The 15824-nt window shown below is 42.6% G+C and overlaps 1 long non-coding RNA gene across 2 annotated transcripts in view; it reads right to left on the minus strand.

Annotated features, from left to right (window-relative positions):
* LOC148141909 (uncharacterized) overlaps window positions 1-15486 on the minus strand; it is a 29504-nt gene extending 14018 nt beyond the window's left edge. The window contains exons 1-3 of one of the 2 annotated variants that reach the window (XR_015752382.1): window positions 15421-15486; window positions 13996-14053; window positions 4891-4980 (exon numbers count right to left, since the gene is read on the minus strand). This is a non-coding gene — a long non-coding RNA (uncharacterized LOC148141909). Of the gene's footprint in view, window positions 1-4890; window positions 4981-6419; window positions 6567-13995; window positions 14054-15420 lie in introns of those variants that run through there. The other variant, XR_015752381.1, reaches the window with a different exon arrangement.
* Between the last annotated feature and the right edge of the window lie 338 nt (window positions 15487-15824).

Consider the following 15824-nt stretch of genomic DNA (forward strand, 5'->3'; position numbering starts at 1 on the left):
GTATTATCGATAGTCACAGGTGAGGTGCCGGAAGACTGGAGGTTGGCAAACGTGGTGCCACTGTTTAAGAAGAGCGGTAAAGACAAGCCAGGGAACTATAGAACGGTGAGCCTGACCTCGGTGGTGGGCAAGTTGTTGGAGGGAATCCTGAGGGACAGGATGTACATGTATTTGGAAAGGCAAGGACTAATTAGGGATAGTCAACATGGCTTTGTGCATGGGAAATCATGTCTCACAAACTCAATGAGCTTTTTGAGGAAGTAACAAAGAGGATTCATGAGGGCAGAGCAGTAGATGCGATCTATATGGACTTCAGTAAGGAATTCGACAAGGTTCCCCAAGGGAGACTGATTCGCAAGGTTAGATCTCATGGAATACAGGGAGAACTAGCCATTTGGATACTGGCTGAAAGATAGAAGACAGCGGGTGGTGTAGAGGGTTGTTTTTCAGACTGGAGGCCTGAGACCACTGGAGTGCCACAAGAATCGGTGCTGGGCCCTCTACGTTTTGTCATTTACATAAATGATTTGGATGCGAGCATAAGAGATACAGTTAGTAAGTTTGCAGATGACACCAAAATTGGAAGTGTAGTGGAGCGAAGAGGGTTACCTCAGATTACAGCAGGATCTTGACCAGATGGGCCAATGGGCTGAGAAGTAGCAGATGGAGTTTAATTCAGATAAATGCGAGGTGCTGCATTTTGATAAAGCAAATCTTAGCAGGACTTATAACTTAATGATAAGGTCCTAGGGAGTGTTACTGAACAAGGAGACCTTGGAATGCAGGTTCATAGCTCCTTGAAAGTGGAGTCACAGGATAGTGAAGAAGGCGTTTGGTATGCTTTCCTTTATTGGTCAGAGTATTGAGTACAGGAGTTGGGAAGTCATGTTGCGGCTGTACAGGACATTGGTTAGGCCACTGTCAGAATATTGCTTGCAATTCTTGTCTCCTTCCTATTGGAAAGATGTTGTGAAACTTGAAAGGGTTCAGAAAAGATTTACAAGGATGTTACCAGGGTTGGAGGATTTGATATTTAGGGAGAGGCTGAACAGGCTGGGGCTGTTTTCCCTGGAGCGTCGGAGGCTGAGGGGTGACCTTATAGAGGTTTACAATATTATGAGGGGCATGGATAGGTTAAATAGACAAAGTCTTTTCCCCGGGGTCAGGGAGTCCAGAACTAGGGGGCATAGGTTTAGGGTGAGCGGGGAAAGATATAAAAGAGACCTTAGGGGAAACTTTTTCACACAGAAGGTGGTACGTGTACGGAGTGAGCTGTGTTGGGGAGATTTCACTGGGGTGTTTAATGTAGGGCTAGGGAGGGTGACACTAGTTCTGCAACAGACACTTCTAGTTCCAGCCCTGAAATGGTTAACAACAGCCAAGCGAGCTGCTGCTGGCGACTGCATGACTACCTGGCTGGAGCTTGTAAGGGATATGCATAATGTTAATTAAATCTTGGAGCCTGTAAATACCAGCCAGTATCAATTGCCCCATCGAAACTCGGGATTAATAAAGAAACCGATCGGAATCTGTAACTGTTAGACAAGTGTGAATTGCTCTACCGGAACCTGTAACTGTTTAGTGTGAATGGCTCTATTTAAGTCTAAAGTTGATAAGTGTAATTGTCAATTTAGTTAAACTGAAACTATTGAAAATGGCTAGCCTGTCAGACGCATAGTAATTCCTTGAAACAATGAACTATTGAATACGGGATCGGAACCGCTCCCGGGGATGGCTGAGCCATTGTCAAGCACAGCAGGAGCTGGACAGGCACTTCGATGCGGCCAATAGGAGGACGGATCCCCAGCGCGCGCAGATGAATGGACCAATGGGGAAGGCGAACTGACCGGGGAATCCAGGCAGCGCGAAGTATAATTGTGTCAAGTTTGAACGAGAAGGGAGAACGCCTTCTCCAACGAATGCATGCTTGTAGATTCGTTGTACCAGTTAAGATTCTGTGAATAACTGGCTGTCTGCGTCTAACCATAGTTGCCAGTGTGAGTCTCTCCTTCCGAAAGAACACGCAAAGACGGGACCCCGCGGGTCCGTCTTAACAGCTGCCAGAGGCAGTGGTGGAGGCTGGTACAATTGCAAAATTTGAAAGGCATTTGGATGGGTATATGAATAGGAAGGGTTTGGAGGGATATGGGTGCTGGCAGGTGGGACTAGATTGGGTTGGGATATCTGGTCGGCATGGACGGGTTGGACCAAAGGATCTGTTTCCATGCTGTACAAGTTGGCCTTGTTTGCCTTGGTAGTCCCTAGACTTTCCTAATAAGAACCTCCAGTTATTTAATTACTACTTCACTGAGGCAGTCATTTTCTAATTGAAAAATTGAGCCAATCTAGGTGAATCCTTCTCAACAAATTTTGCCCCATCAAACTTGGACCTAAGCCTTTTGCTACGATCAGTGGTAACTGAACCAGCTGCTTCTCATACGAGACAGGAACCGAAGTTGTAACCTTCATTGGCAAAAGTTCTCCGGTATCGGGTTTCAGTCTAACCAAGGTCATGCACAAACGTAAGGCTCAGAGTCGAGAGTGTGGTGCTGGAAAAGCACAGCAGGTCAGGCAGCATCCAAGGAGCAGGAGAGTCGACGTTTCGGGCAAAAGCCCTTCATCAGGAAAGCTTGGATTAAGGCTTGGCGTCCAGACTACGTTTTGTTATAGGCTGGTTTTGCGATCACTGAAACGGCTGTGTTGGTATTGACCTCCATTAGAATTAGGTGACCACTTAACCAGACAGTTATTTTGATTGATTCTGATTGTATGTTGCAAAGCAATTTAACTGTTCCAAACCAGGTATAGGTGAACTTTCCAGGGTGTGCACTGTCCTGTATATTGACTTATGAGTTCTGTTACTCAATTTAGAGTCATAGAGTCATAGAGACATACAGCATGGAAATAGACCCTTCAGTTCAACCCATCCATGCTAACCAGATATCCCAACCCAACCTAGTCTCACCTGCCAGCACCTGGCCCATATCCCTTCAAATGCTTCCTATTCATAGACCCATCTAGATGCCTTTTAAGTGTTGCAATTGTTCTAGCCTCCATCACTTCTGGCAGCTCATTCCATACACGTACCACCCTCTGCATGAAAAAGTTTCCCCTTAGGTCTCTTTTGTATCTTTCCTCTCTCACCTTAATCCTATGCCCTCTAGTTCTGGACTCCCCCACCCAGGGAAGAGACTTTGTCTATTTACCCTATCCATTCCCCTCATGATTTTATAAACCTCTGAGGTCACCCCTCAGCCTCCGATGTTCCAGGGAAAACAGCCCCAACCTATTCAACCTCTCCCTATAGCTCAAATCCACAAACCCTGGCAACATCTTGTAAATCTTTTCTGAATTCTTTCAAGTTTCACAACATCCTTCCGATAGGAAGGAGACCATAACAACATTTAGTTGTAATGGGACTCTTTTGCTGACTCGAGTCCACATACTGGCAGCAAGTACAATGACTCTCCGGCCTGCATCCTGAAGAAAATTTTAACCATTTGGCAGAGGCTTGGCTTTGTTTTGGGATCTTGCTGTGGACTGACCGAGAATCCCTCTGTTTGGAATATGTCCTGAGTGAGGCTGTGCAATTGCCTCAGTCAGGTGGTGTTCCCTAAACTCAGTGAGACTGGTGAGCGCATCCACTTCCATCGGAATACCCTACAACTCATACACTCCACTTGCAACATTTTCCAATGATAAAGGCCATTGTAGCGCCTGTTTGAAGTACAGTTGGGCTTCAACTAGCAGGCATTTTTGCATGGTTAAATCATTAATTCCAGATGTCAAATAGTCTCTCAGCGTCTCACTAAGGGTTAAACGAAAGTCACATGCGTCTGCCAGTTGTCTTAACTTAGTCAAAAATCTTGAAATGGATTTCCCTGGTTTTTGAACTGAGTAAAACCAATAGCATCTCAGAATTAAAGAAGGTTTGGAGTGATAATATTCTTTAACCAAATCTGTCACCTCTTGAAAGGTTTCAGTATCTGGTGCCTCAGGGAAAGTTAGGCTCCTAATAACCGAAAAAGCTGTGAGACCGCACACTGTCAGTTGCTTTTCATCTGCCCCACTGTCATTTGCCCAGAAGAAATTCTTTCCAAATACTGGACTCAGCCTTCGATGGCAGGATCGAATGAGCGAAGCTTCCGAAATCACGGCATGATCCCACTCTCGTTGCCAGTGAAATAACAGGTTATTATCCTGTCACCAAGTCACTCTATATTTACAAATGGAGTGTCAGTGACACTGATCCAGCTCCCTCAGAGCCAGCTGTCAAAGTAAACAGAACCTCTGACACTCCTGTTTATATCTGTCAGCAAGGCTTCTTGATTGGACTAGATTTACAGGCCCATTCAGAGATCTCATATTCTATGAGGTCCATTTGGCTGATGTTACACCCTGACTGGGGCCAAGTGTAGATGCAATATAGTCTATTCTTTCACCATAGTCATCATAGAGTAGACCATAGGCCTGCTAAAGATGAGGTTCTAATGCTTGGATCAGTCTGGTGGAGGCCTTGTGCTGCCTCACAGTTCTAGGGAGTTGAGTTTGATTCCAGTCTTGGGTGACTGTATAGAGTTTACACATTTCCAGTAGATGTGAGCTGGCTGCTGTGATCACGAATTGACTGTAAATTTCTTTGCTGCTCAAAAGGTCAACAGTCCCTGTTTATTTCAGGAGAAAATGTAGATCTTTTTGTTTGTTTTTTTTCTTTACTTTTGCTGTTGCTGAATAAAAGTGAAATATTTCCCCAGTGTGATGAATATTGGGATGATGCCATTCTAGACTGGGCATTAGGGAAAGAGCAGCACTCACTCCAAGAGAAGAGGTTTATAAGATGAGATAATCTGGATAACCCGTGTAGCTGGGGTTATTTAAGACAATACTCACATGTTTGAAACAAAGTGTCAGCCCTGACACCTGTGTGTCCTGAGGAGCATTCCTTTTCGATTCCCATCACAGTAAGTCCAGGGTTGGAGTCTGTAAGGAAAAGATTATGAAGATTGTTGTCTGCAAGGGTCGCAGGTATGAATTATGAAGGGGTTATAATTTACAATTAGCTTACACAAGCCATGGAATCATAGAGATGTACAGCACGGAAACAGACCCTTTGGTCCAATCAGTCCATACCGACCAGATATCCCAACCCAATCCAGTCCCACCTGCCAGCACCCGGCCCATATCCCACCAAACCCTTCCTATTCGTATACCCATCCAAATGCCTATTAAATGTTGCAATTGTACCAGCCTCCACCAGATCCTCTGGCAGCTCATTCCATACCCGTACCACCCTCTGCGTGAAGAGGTTGCCCCTTAGATCTCTTTTATATCTTTCCCCTCACACCCTAAACCTATGCCCTCTAGTTCTGGACTCCCCGACCCCAGGGAAAAGACTGCCTATTTATACTATCCATGCCCCTCATAATATTGTAAACCTCTATAAGGTCACCCCTCAGCCTCCGACGCTCCAGGGAAAACAGCCCCAGCCTGTTCAGCTTCTCCCTCTAGCTCAGATCCTCCAACCCTGGCAACATCCTTGTAAATCTTTTCTGAACCCTTTCAAGTTTCACAACATTTTTCCGATAGGAAGGAGACCAGAATTGCATGCAATATTCCAACAGTGGCCTAACCAATGTCCTGTACAGCCGCAACATGACCTCCCAACTCCTGTACTCAATACTCTGACCAATAAAGGATAGCATACCAAATGCCTTCTTCACTATCCTATCTACCAGCGACTCCACTTTCAAGGAGCTATGAACCTGCACTCCAAGGTCTCCTTGTTCAGCAACACTCCCTAGGACCTTACCATTAAGTGTATAAGTCCGGCTAAGATTTGCTTTCCCAAAACTCAGCACCTTGCATTTATCTGAATTAAACTCCATCTGCCACTTCTCAGCCCATTGGCCCATCTGGTCCAGATCCTGTTTTAATCTGAGGTAATCCTCTTCGCTGTCCACTACACCTCCAATTTTGGTGTCATCTACCTCCACCCTCCACCACCACCCCCTGTCTTCTACCTTTGAGCTAGTTCTGTATCCAAATGGCTAGTTCTCCCTGTATTCCATGAGATCTAACCTTGCTGATCAGTCTCCCATGGGGAACCTTGTCGAACGCCTTACTGAAGACCACATAGATCACATCTACTGCTCTGCCCTCATCAATCTTCTTTGTTACTTCTTCAAAAAACTCAATCAAGTTTGTGAGGCATGATTTCCCATGCACAAACCCAGGTTGACTATCCTGAATCAGTCCTTGCCTTTCCAAATACATGTACATCCTGTCCCTCAGGATTCCCTCCAACAACTTGCCCACCACCGAGGTCAGGCTCACCAGTCTATAGTTCCCCGGCTTGTCTTTACCACCCTTCTTAAACAGTAGCACCACGTTTGCCAACCTCCAGTCTTCCAGCACCTCACCTGTGACTATCGATGATACAAATATCTCAGCAAGAGGCCCAGCAATCACTTCTCTAGCTTCCCACAGAGTTCTCGGGTACACCTGATCAGGTGCTGGGGATTTATCCACCTTTAACCGTTTCGACATCCCGCACTTCCTCCTCTGTAATCTGGACATTTTGCAAGATGTCACCATCTATTTCCCTACAGTCTATAGCAGACGATGAGCAGCTGTTTCTTGCTTCTGCAAATAAAACCGCAGTCAAGAGGTCATAAGACCCAGAGGACTCAGTGTGGACTAAAAAAAGAGAAAGAAGTAACACTCTAGCAAGCACAAACATAGCTAAAATTGGAGAGTGACTCTCTCCACAGAGGGATGTAGTGCGATGGTCAGACAGTGTGGTAAAACGATCAAGCAAACACCTGCACTTTGACGTGTACAAGGCCACATAGGGCAAGAAACAAACAAGAGTAGTGGTTGTCGGGCTGAGAGTAGTGGGAAATGTAAATAGGGGAGGAGCAATGGGAGAAGGAGGGAGAAAAATGCGGATTGGACATATGAACACACCAATGAGATGAGAGGGGGAGGAGTGACAAGAAATAAATGGTATAAATAATTATGTACTTGTTAAACTCGGTGTGCGTGTGTGATTGCCTTTGTAAACATTAGAACACCACACTCTCTTGCAAGAGCGTAATAAACGAAACTTCTGCTTCCGATCTTGTTCTCGGACTGAAATTATTGATGTGAGTGAGCTTTGTTTCTCATAATTGGGGGCTTGTCCGGGATATTCTTCCATCGTCGGAGGGAGTGGCTGGCTCTGGACACTGGGAAGACGTGTCCCTGTTTGGTCCGCTCCTTTGGGCGGACTGGTATGAATCCCACAAGAGAGACATCTGAATCAAACAGTGCAAGGTCAATAGAAAATACAGCAAAAAGGGGCCAGGCAACTCTGTGCACACATCAAGGTAAGAAAATTGACTTTTAAGTACTGCCTTGGTGGCCGGGATTGAGTTTAGTAGTTAATAAGCGACAAACGAAGGAACTCAATATGGGCTGTGCCGAGGGCAAAGAAAAAGCCTCTGGAATTAAAGGAAATGGAAATGGAGGTGTTGTCCCTGACAACATACCTCCAGAAAGTCCTTTGGGAGGGATGTTCCCCTCGGTTTGATTGGGGTTAGAATCCCCTAGATTTGATTGGGGTTTGAGTTAGAATTGCCTTGATGACTGGGAGTGTGATACCTGTCAAATTAAGGGACTGGTGGGTTGACCACTATGGGAGGCAAAGGAAGCAAAAATGAGGCGCCTGGGATAAAGGGTAAAGAAATCCCAGAAGACATCCCTCCAGAAAGTCCACAGTTGGGACAGATGTTGAAAAATTGGAAAAATAATACTTGTGAATGGGAAAAAGATAGGAAAAAGATGATTCAATATTGTTGCTTTGTATGGACTAAGGAATCCATTCTTTGTCCCGCCATCTTCTGGCCAAAGTACGGGTCGGACGAAGACTGGGTTTGTCAATATTTGAATTTATATGTCAATGGAAAACAGCCTTACAGTCAGGAGGAATCAGATTATGCTTCGTGTCAGAAGGGTTAGTAGCTGAAGGGCTACTGAGGGTACACTTTGTAACTAAATCTTGGCCAGACACCCAGAAAAATATTCAAAAGATAGAGGGATGAAGTGAGAAGCACCTAGAGGTGTTGTTGCGGGAAGCTCAGAAAGTGTCTGTGAGATACGGTGTGTGTGAGAGGGAGAGAGAGAGAGAGAGAGAGAGAAGAGCTGTACAGCTGGTAGAAAGTTTAACCCTTTGTGATTTGGTCTGAATGCCCATTTGTTTGTTGGTGATGGAGTGTTTGTGCTTTGTTCCCTGGAGCTTGAGATCCAGGACTGTTTTGAATCTGATTTCTATTATGGAAATTTAACATGATTTCTTTTAAGGTTAAGGATTTTACAGTGATTATGAAATAAAATGTTAACTCCTGTTACTTTTACTGGTCATGACTGCCTTACTATCAGTTTCTAACTAATCTCTTTTATCCTTACAGTTGAAGTTTCAGTTCAACATTAGATTATAATAACAAAAAAAATCCGATGGTTACTGTCTGTGACCTTGGATTCGACCATTATTCATACATTAGCAGTTTTTTTTAACTTGAATAGACAAATCCTTTTAAGGCAGCTCTGATTATTTCACGACCTATAGCATTGTAATTGAGCAATGATTGGTTGGGACTACTTAAGAAAACTACTTTTGGATTTAAATTAAGGGACTAAAACGGTGTAATTATAGTGGATTTCAAAGTTGGGAACTGTGTGTATTTTACATTTTAAATATTAAATCCTGAATAAATGAATTTATAACATATAAATATATATTTACAAGTAAGGTTCCAAAATGTATAGTTAGGAACAGGCTTTAAAGTTAGACAAGCATAAATTGATGAATTGGTATTTGAAGTTATGGAGAGCAAGAAATATTGCAATATTTCTTAGAAGAAAAATTTTCAATATCTAAATAAAACATTGGGTGATGAAGAATGGCCATTAGGTGGCCCTAAAGCTGTTCAATTGGTTAAATAGGGTCAGCAATTGATCTGGCAACGTAATATGAGAAGTAGAAACAAAAGGCAAAAATAGTGCTAGCCCACGGTTGATGAGATAATAAAGAAAAAGACAAAACTAAAAGGAGAAAGAAACCGGAATGGTCAGGGAGGAGATGTTAAGGGGTCTGGTGGACAGGAACAAGGATCAAAGTGGAAATCCCCACAGGCGGGATGTTATTACTGTGGAAATACAGGTCACTTTAAGAGAGAGTGTCCAGATCTGAAAAAGGAAGCAAAGGCAGTGCCATTTATGAACCTTGATGACAAATATGGGTGTCAGGAGTTCCTGCCCCCATGGACCCACCAGGAACCCTTGATAAATTTAAAGGTGGGACTTTATAAAGAGGACGTAGTTTTCCTAGTCGATATGGGGGCAGTAAGGTTATCCTTAAATGTTAAGCCCAAGGGAGCGGGAACGAAAGAGTTAATTGGATTATGGCGACAGTTTTGTGATGAGAGGCACGAAGAATCAGTTTTGTGCTCATGACAAGATACTGTCACCAAATTGGGATTGAATTAACTGCAAATGGTGCTATGAAATCTGTTGAGGTTCTTAAAAATGAATGTGCTCGAGCAAAACAATTACAGAAACAGAATGAGAAGTCACAATTGACTGGTAAACAAACAGAACTGCGCAATTACAGTTTTAAAAATGTTTTAGTCACTTGTTGCATTTCCACCCTGAATTACAGATAATGATTTTTATATTCATATAATATGTAATATAAATTTATATAAATTAGTATTTATAATAAATCGATTGTGCTTGCCTGAATCAGTATTAATTGGCAGGATCCCTTCACACATTCTCAGTGACCTGTCATATTGATTCATGGTTAATTTAAAACATGACTGCATTAATTCATTGCTAATTAAAGAATGGAAAACAACATTACTGGCTGATGAGGTAACTAAAGAAGCAGCCCTGAATCCACAGGAAGCGGTGGTTTATTCCCTAATATGTACTGTCCCAGGTCCTTGGGAAGCTCCTATCTCTGGCCACTGCCAATCCCAGAAACTAAAGATTTGTTCTTAAAGAAGTATATGCTGGGCTTGTCCTCCTCTTTGTTTTTCCTCAGGAAACAGGCTTTATTGGCACAGACTCTGCCCCTTGAATTCGCTGTTCACCCGATTCAACTGGGAGATTCTGTCTTAGTAAAATCACGGACAGAGACTAAATTGCAACCAGACTGGGAAGGGCTGTACCAGGCTCTCTTGACCACTGAAACAGTGATAAGGACGGCGGGGAAAGGCTGGACTCACTACACTCTGATCAAAGGGCCAGTAGAATCTCCAGTTGAGGAAGAAGTCTGGACAGCCGAATCAACGCAAGACCCGCTGAAACTCAGACTAAAGAGACTTTGAGTAACTGATTATACAGTGGCAACGCGAGCGCAGGATTATTTCTGTAGGATTGTATATTAAATCTTTTGGTGCTTCAGCACGATTTTTAGAATGCTGGGGATGCTTAGGGTTATGATACTAGCTCTCTTAATATTGGGATTTTGTCAAACATTATTTTCATATGTGTTATTAATGATCCCTGAGTCTGATAATCCGCAAGTAATAGACCTGATGCATGCAGCTTAGTAAATTGTGGGGATGTAGATAATCAGAGACAGTACAGCAACTCAGAGATACATCTTAAGTCCTTGGGGATGGTACTTGACATAATCGTCTCGTCACAGTACAACGGGCCCCCTTCCGATTGTCCCGATAAAAAGTGTAACCCAATATACCTAACGATAAAGAAAACCACATGGCATGAAGCAATTCTGGGGGGGGCACCCATTAGGTATAATTAAATTAAACATTTGGGATAGGAATGAAAGCAAACGGGAAGGATTTCTCAGGCTGTTGTTTTCGAATTAGTTTAGGAAAGGGAAAACGGACAGAGCTACTGGATAATAACAAACAACCTTTCACCCCTCTCGATGACCCTAAGGTGGTAAAAATTAAAGACGTGAAGGACTTGAAACTGACCATCGAAATAGAAACTGGGTACGGGGATGCAAATGCCTGGGTTGAATGGGTGCAGTATACTGTAAAAAGTCTGAACAAGAGCAATTGCTATGCATGTGCCTCCGGTAGGCCAGTGACCCAGGTGGTTCCCTTTCCGCTCAGATAGAAGCGAGACAGGAAGAGCATGAAATGTATGATAGCCCTGTACCAGGATAAGACTGCATGGAATGATAGGAATTGCACCTCCCTATCTCTAATGTTTCCCCCCCTTGGAGAAGAAAGACTTAAAAGCACCCCCCACCACGTTTTCAGATGCAGTTGGAAATCACATGTCGCGTGTGTGTCAGCAAGGTACAAATCGGTCCAGAGACTTGGGGGAGCTGAAATTTTGTACAGAAATTAAAAATGTCACTGACACAGACAAGGGAGGGAACTACTCAGCACTGAAGATTCCCCGAGCGGATCTGTGGTAGTACTGTGGAGGCAAAATATTGAGACCCACCCTACCTCCGGATTGGAGAGGGATATGTGCAATTGTACAATTGGCAATTCCATTTACCCTGGCATTTGAAAAGGAAAAGATAGTAGAGAAAAAGGGAAAAAGTAAAAGATTATTAGACACTTCTTTTGATCACAGGATTTATCTAGACTCTATAGGAGTCCCTAGAGGGGTACCTGATGAGTTCAAAGCTCGCAACCAGATTGCAGCATGCTTTGAGTCGGATGTCTTCTGGTGGCTAACGATTAATAAAAGTGTAGATTGGATAAATTACATTTTCTATAATCAGCAGCGATTTATAAATTATACAAGAGATGCGTTTAAAGGAATAGCAGAACAGCTTGATGCGACAAGTGGGATGGCATGGGAAAATAGAATGGCCCTCGATATGATATTAGCAGAAAAAGAGTGTGTGTGATGTTAGGAGGAAGCTGTTGTACCTTTATTCCTATTAACACTGCGCCTGATGACTCAATTACTCGGGCCTTTAGGGGATTGACTACCTTAGCAGAGGAACTGGCTGAGAATTCATAAGTAGACATATCTCTCACAGGATGGCTTGAATCATGGTTTGGCAAATGGAAGGGGGTGGTGGTCTCCATCCTTACTTCCCTGACAGTCGTAGCCAGGATATTGGTGGCTGTTGCATTATATCCCGTATACGAGGGCTCACTCTGAGACTAATTGAAACAGCTTTAATGAAAAAGGTGCCCCTGAAAGTGGATCAGGCAGAACTATACCTATTAAATAATGAGGGGATGAGTGAGACCAGGATGAACGAAGTCTCAGGAATGATGCTCGCAAATTTTGGGGGCGATGCTTAAAGGAAAACAAAATTGCAGAAACAACAATTGAATGTAAAAACAAAAAGGGGGGAATTGTAAGGAAAAGATTATGAAGATTGTTGTCTGCAAGGGTTGCAGGTCTGAATTATGAAGGGGTTATAATTTACAATAAGCTTACACAAGCAGATGATGAGCAGCTATTTCTTGCTTCTGCAAATAAAACCACAGTCAAGAGGTCATAAGATCCAGGGCACTCAGTATGGACTAAAAAAAGAGGAAGAAGTAACACTCTAGCAAGCACAAACATAGCTAAAATTGGAGAGTGACTCTCTCCACAGAGGGATGTAGTGCGATGGTCAGACTGTGTGGTAAAACGATCAAGCAAACACCTGCACTTTGATGTGTACAAGGCCACTTAGGGCAAGAAACAAACAGAGTAGTGGTCGTCGGGCTTAGAGTAGTGGGAAATGTAAACAGGGGAGGAGCAATGGGAGAAGGAGGGAGAAAAATGTGGATTGGACATATGAACACACCAATGAGATGAGAGGGGGAGGAGTGACAAGAAATAAATGGTATAAATAATTATGTACTTGTTAAACTAGGTGTGTATGTGTGTGTATGTATGTATGACTGCCTTTGTAAACAGTAGACACCACACCACTCTTGCAAGAGCGTAATAAACGAAACTTCTGCTTCCGATCTTGTCTCGGACTGAAATTATTGAAGTGAGTGAGCTTTGTTTCTCACGGAGGCCACTCCTGGCTGGCAGCCCTCGATTGAGTGCACAGTGCAGCAATCCTGGCAGGTCCTGACAGTGAGCAGTATTTCTGCCTTGGATGAGAGGGGGGAGATAGGATGAGTGGGATGCCATAGAGGTGTCATGCATAGCTAATGATGTGAGTTTCTGAGAACAACATGGGAAATCTTCCTATTGGGATCACAGTGATAATCCTTCTGTGAAACTCACCAAAATTGACACTAACCACTTTCTGGTAAAATTCAGCCCATACATATTTCAAGAATACTTCAATGACTATGATGCAGTCTGATGTTCCAAGGAAATGACAAGTGTTATATGAAGGCATATTCAACTTCTTCCATTTTTAATTTGTGACAAAAAACATTAAAAATATACCAACCTTGATCCCTTAGCGGGTTAATAACTCTAATTGAATCAGACCCAGGATTGCTGTAGATTTGTTGACTACTTTTCTAAGTTTCCTATCTCATAGTAAAACATATTAACCACACCTGAATATATAATAAAATCAGGAAAAAAGATGGAAATACTCAGCAGCTCAAGCTGCATCTGTGGTGTGAAAAAGAGAGCTGGCCTTTCTGGGGATCTTTTAGAATCTGGACTATGGGCTTCTCTGTTTTATTTGCGATATCTCCATTTTAAGATGGTTGGCACTTTAACCTTTGACTCATTTTTGTCAGGGAGTTGGCAAATAGATCTGATTGTTCCCACCCACTCCTCAGCCGCAGCCACTATGTGGTCTCCTTGAATCTACCTCCCGCTGATTTTTGAATGAATAATCGTTTCCCAACACAATGCCCAGTGGTTCACAGGAAAGGCTTAACACCTCCCCCATTGTAAATTGGAAGACATGCAACATTCCAATGAACAATTCATCAGCCTTGATTGCTATCAAGAACTCCTCCCCCACTCCATCTCGGCTCTTCACTAGATTTTAAACCTTGCATCTCTTGCTTAAAAGTAACACTTGTAAATGAATTGTACCTTAATCAATAGTCACGTCGAAAGAGATTTATTTTGCACACATTCCGATGTAGATAATCTGCAGAGGAAATGCAGAAGAAGCTGATTACAAATTCTAGAAACGAATAACAAGAATAAAGATAATAGTTAAAACCCCAATCCAACAGCAGCACCTCCACATCGAAGATAATAGTGTTTTCTGTTTTGTACATTTTTATGTTCAAAACCTAGTTAGAAACTGAGAAAACCGTAAGTCTGACACGATGAATTGACGCATAATGTGCTGCACGTTAAACGTTTGCTAAAAAAAAACATACTTTATTACCGTGTAGATGAATATGTTCACAGTTTATATGTAGAATGCAATTTCTTCTATTTTACATATTACAGTGACAAATAAGCAATGCACGGCCTTGCTACTTCTTGCTTTCAGTGCATTCAACATTAGGAAGCTTGTACAGGCTTAATGAAAAATCAAGCAACAGTTAGTCATTATAATACCATAGGCAAAGGGAGAGGGCTCTGATGACAGAATGAACATCATTGAGTATATGTTCTGAAGAAGTTATTCTTGAAACTTTCTCTGTCCACAGACGCTACCACCCTGTTGAGTTTCTGTGTTTGTTTCAGAGTTCCAGAATCTGCAGCATTTTGCTTTTAGTATTGGGTATATTGTCTGGAGACAGATTGTTCTGAGACAGATGTTGAGAATTCTGGAACTGGTATCAATGAGAGTGTTGACACCCCAGTGGTTAAGTGTTTTCAAAAGGAAGTAACATAGGCACTTGAGTGAATTAACTACCAAGACAGAGTGGGGGCAGTAGAACTAACTGGATTGCTCTACAGCCAGCCAGATTGGAATTTATAGATCTCTGTTGTCTGATGATTATTTCATTCAATTGTTCTTAATTATGGGCTGGTGAAAAATCCTGAAACACCATCAGACACCAGTACTAAACTGATCCTTACTCTACATATCTGTTTCTTCACTGCCCGCTGTATGGGTCAGTCCCTTTACTGTCTCCAGTACATATCTGTCCCTTTACTGCCCGTTGTGTGGCACTGTCCCCCGTAAAGGTCATTAAAATCAGTCCCTTTATTGTCTCCGTTATGTGCCTTCTCTGTTGACAGTAAAGGTCAGTCCCTTCACTGCCCGCTCTATGGGTCAGTCCCTTCACTGTCTGCTGTATGGATCTCCCTATGTTACTTACAGCTTTAATATCTGACTGCTTAGCTTTTGGTCTTTAACTCTTCACAATAGCTCTGAAGATCTACTTATTTACCCCTTCCCTCACCACATTCTCGAGCTGTGCTCCACCATCAATATTTTCACTTGATGGAATCTGTGAAGAATTTTATTTAAAGAAATCCAACTTTAATGAGGGGTAATTTGAATAAAAGATTTATTTTCTTTTAAATTATGGTTTAAGATATAGTTTACTATACCTGACCACAATCTCAGCATGTTGAAACTTGTGTCTTCTTACAGTTAAAATTCTTGCTTGGAGAGGGAGATAAACATAACAAGTTGCAGAGTAACACACTTTTGCACAGTGTCAGATTTGGCAGATAATCCCAGAGTACAGTCAAATGGAATTTTTATAAGGCTTGAGGCTACATTATAATCTTAAAAATAAACAATCAAAAAATGACTAATGAGAAAATATTACTGAATCCCACAGTTGCCATAACTATACACTCTCACAGGGTGAAAATGAGGAATGTAGATACTGGAGATCAGAGTCAAGATGAGAGTGGTGCTGGAAAAGCATAGGAGGTCAGGCAGCATCCGAGGAGCAGGAAAATCAATGTTTTGGGTAAACGCCCTTCATCAGGAATCTATAAATTCC

Source organism: Chiloscyllium plagiosum, unplaced genomic scaffold (genome assembly GCF_037043375.1).
Source record: "Chiloscyllium plagiosum isolate Xiang-an unplaced genomic scaffold, Cpla_swu_hap1 HiC_scaffold_31, whole genome shotgun sequence".
NCBI lineage: Eukaryota > Metazoa > Chordata > Chondrichthyes > Orectolobiformes > Hemiscylliidae > Chiloscyllium > Chiloscyllium plagiosum.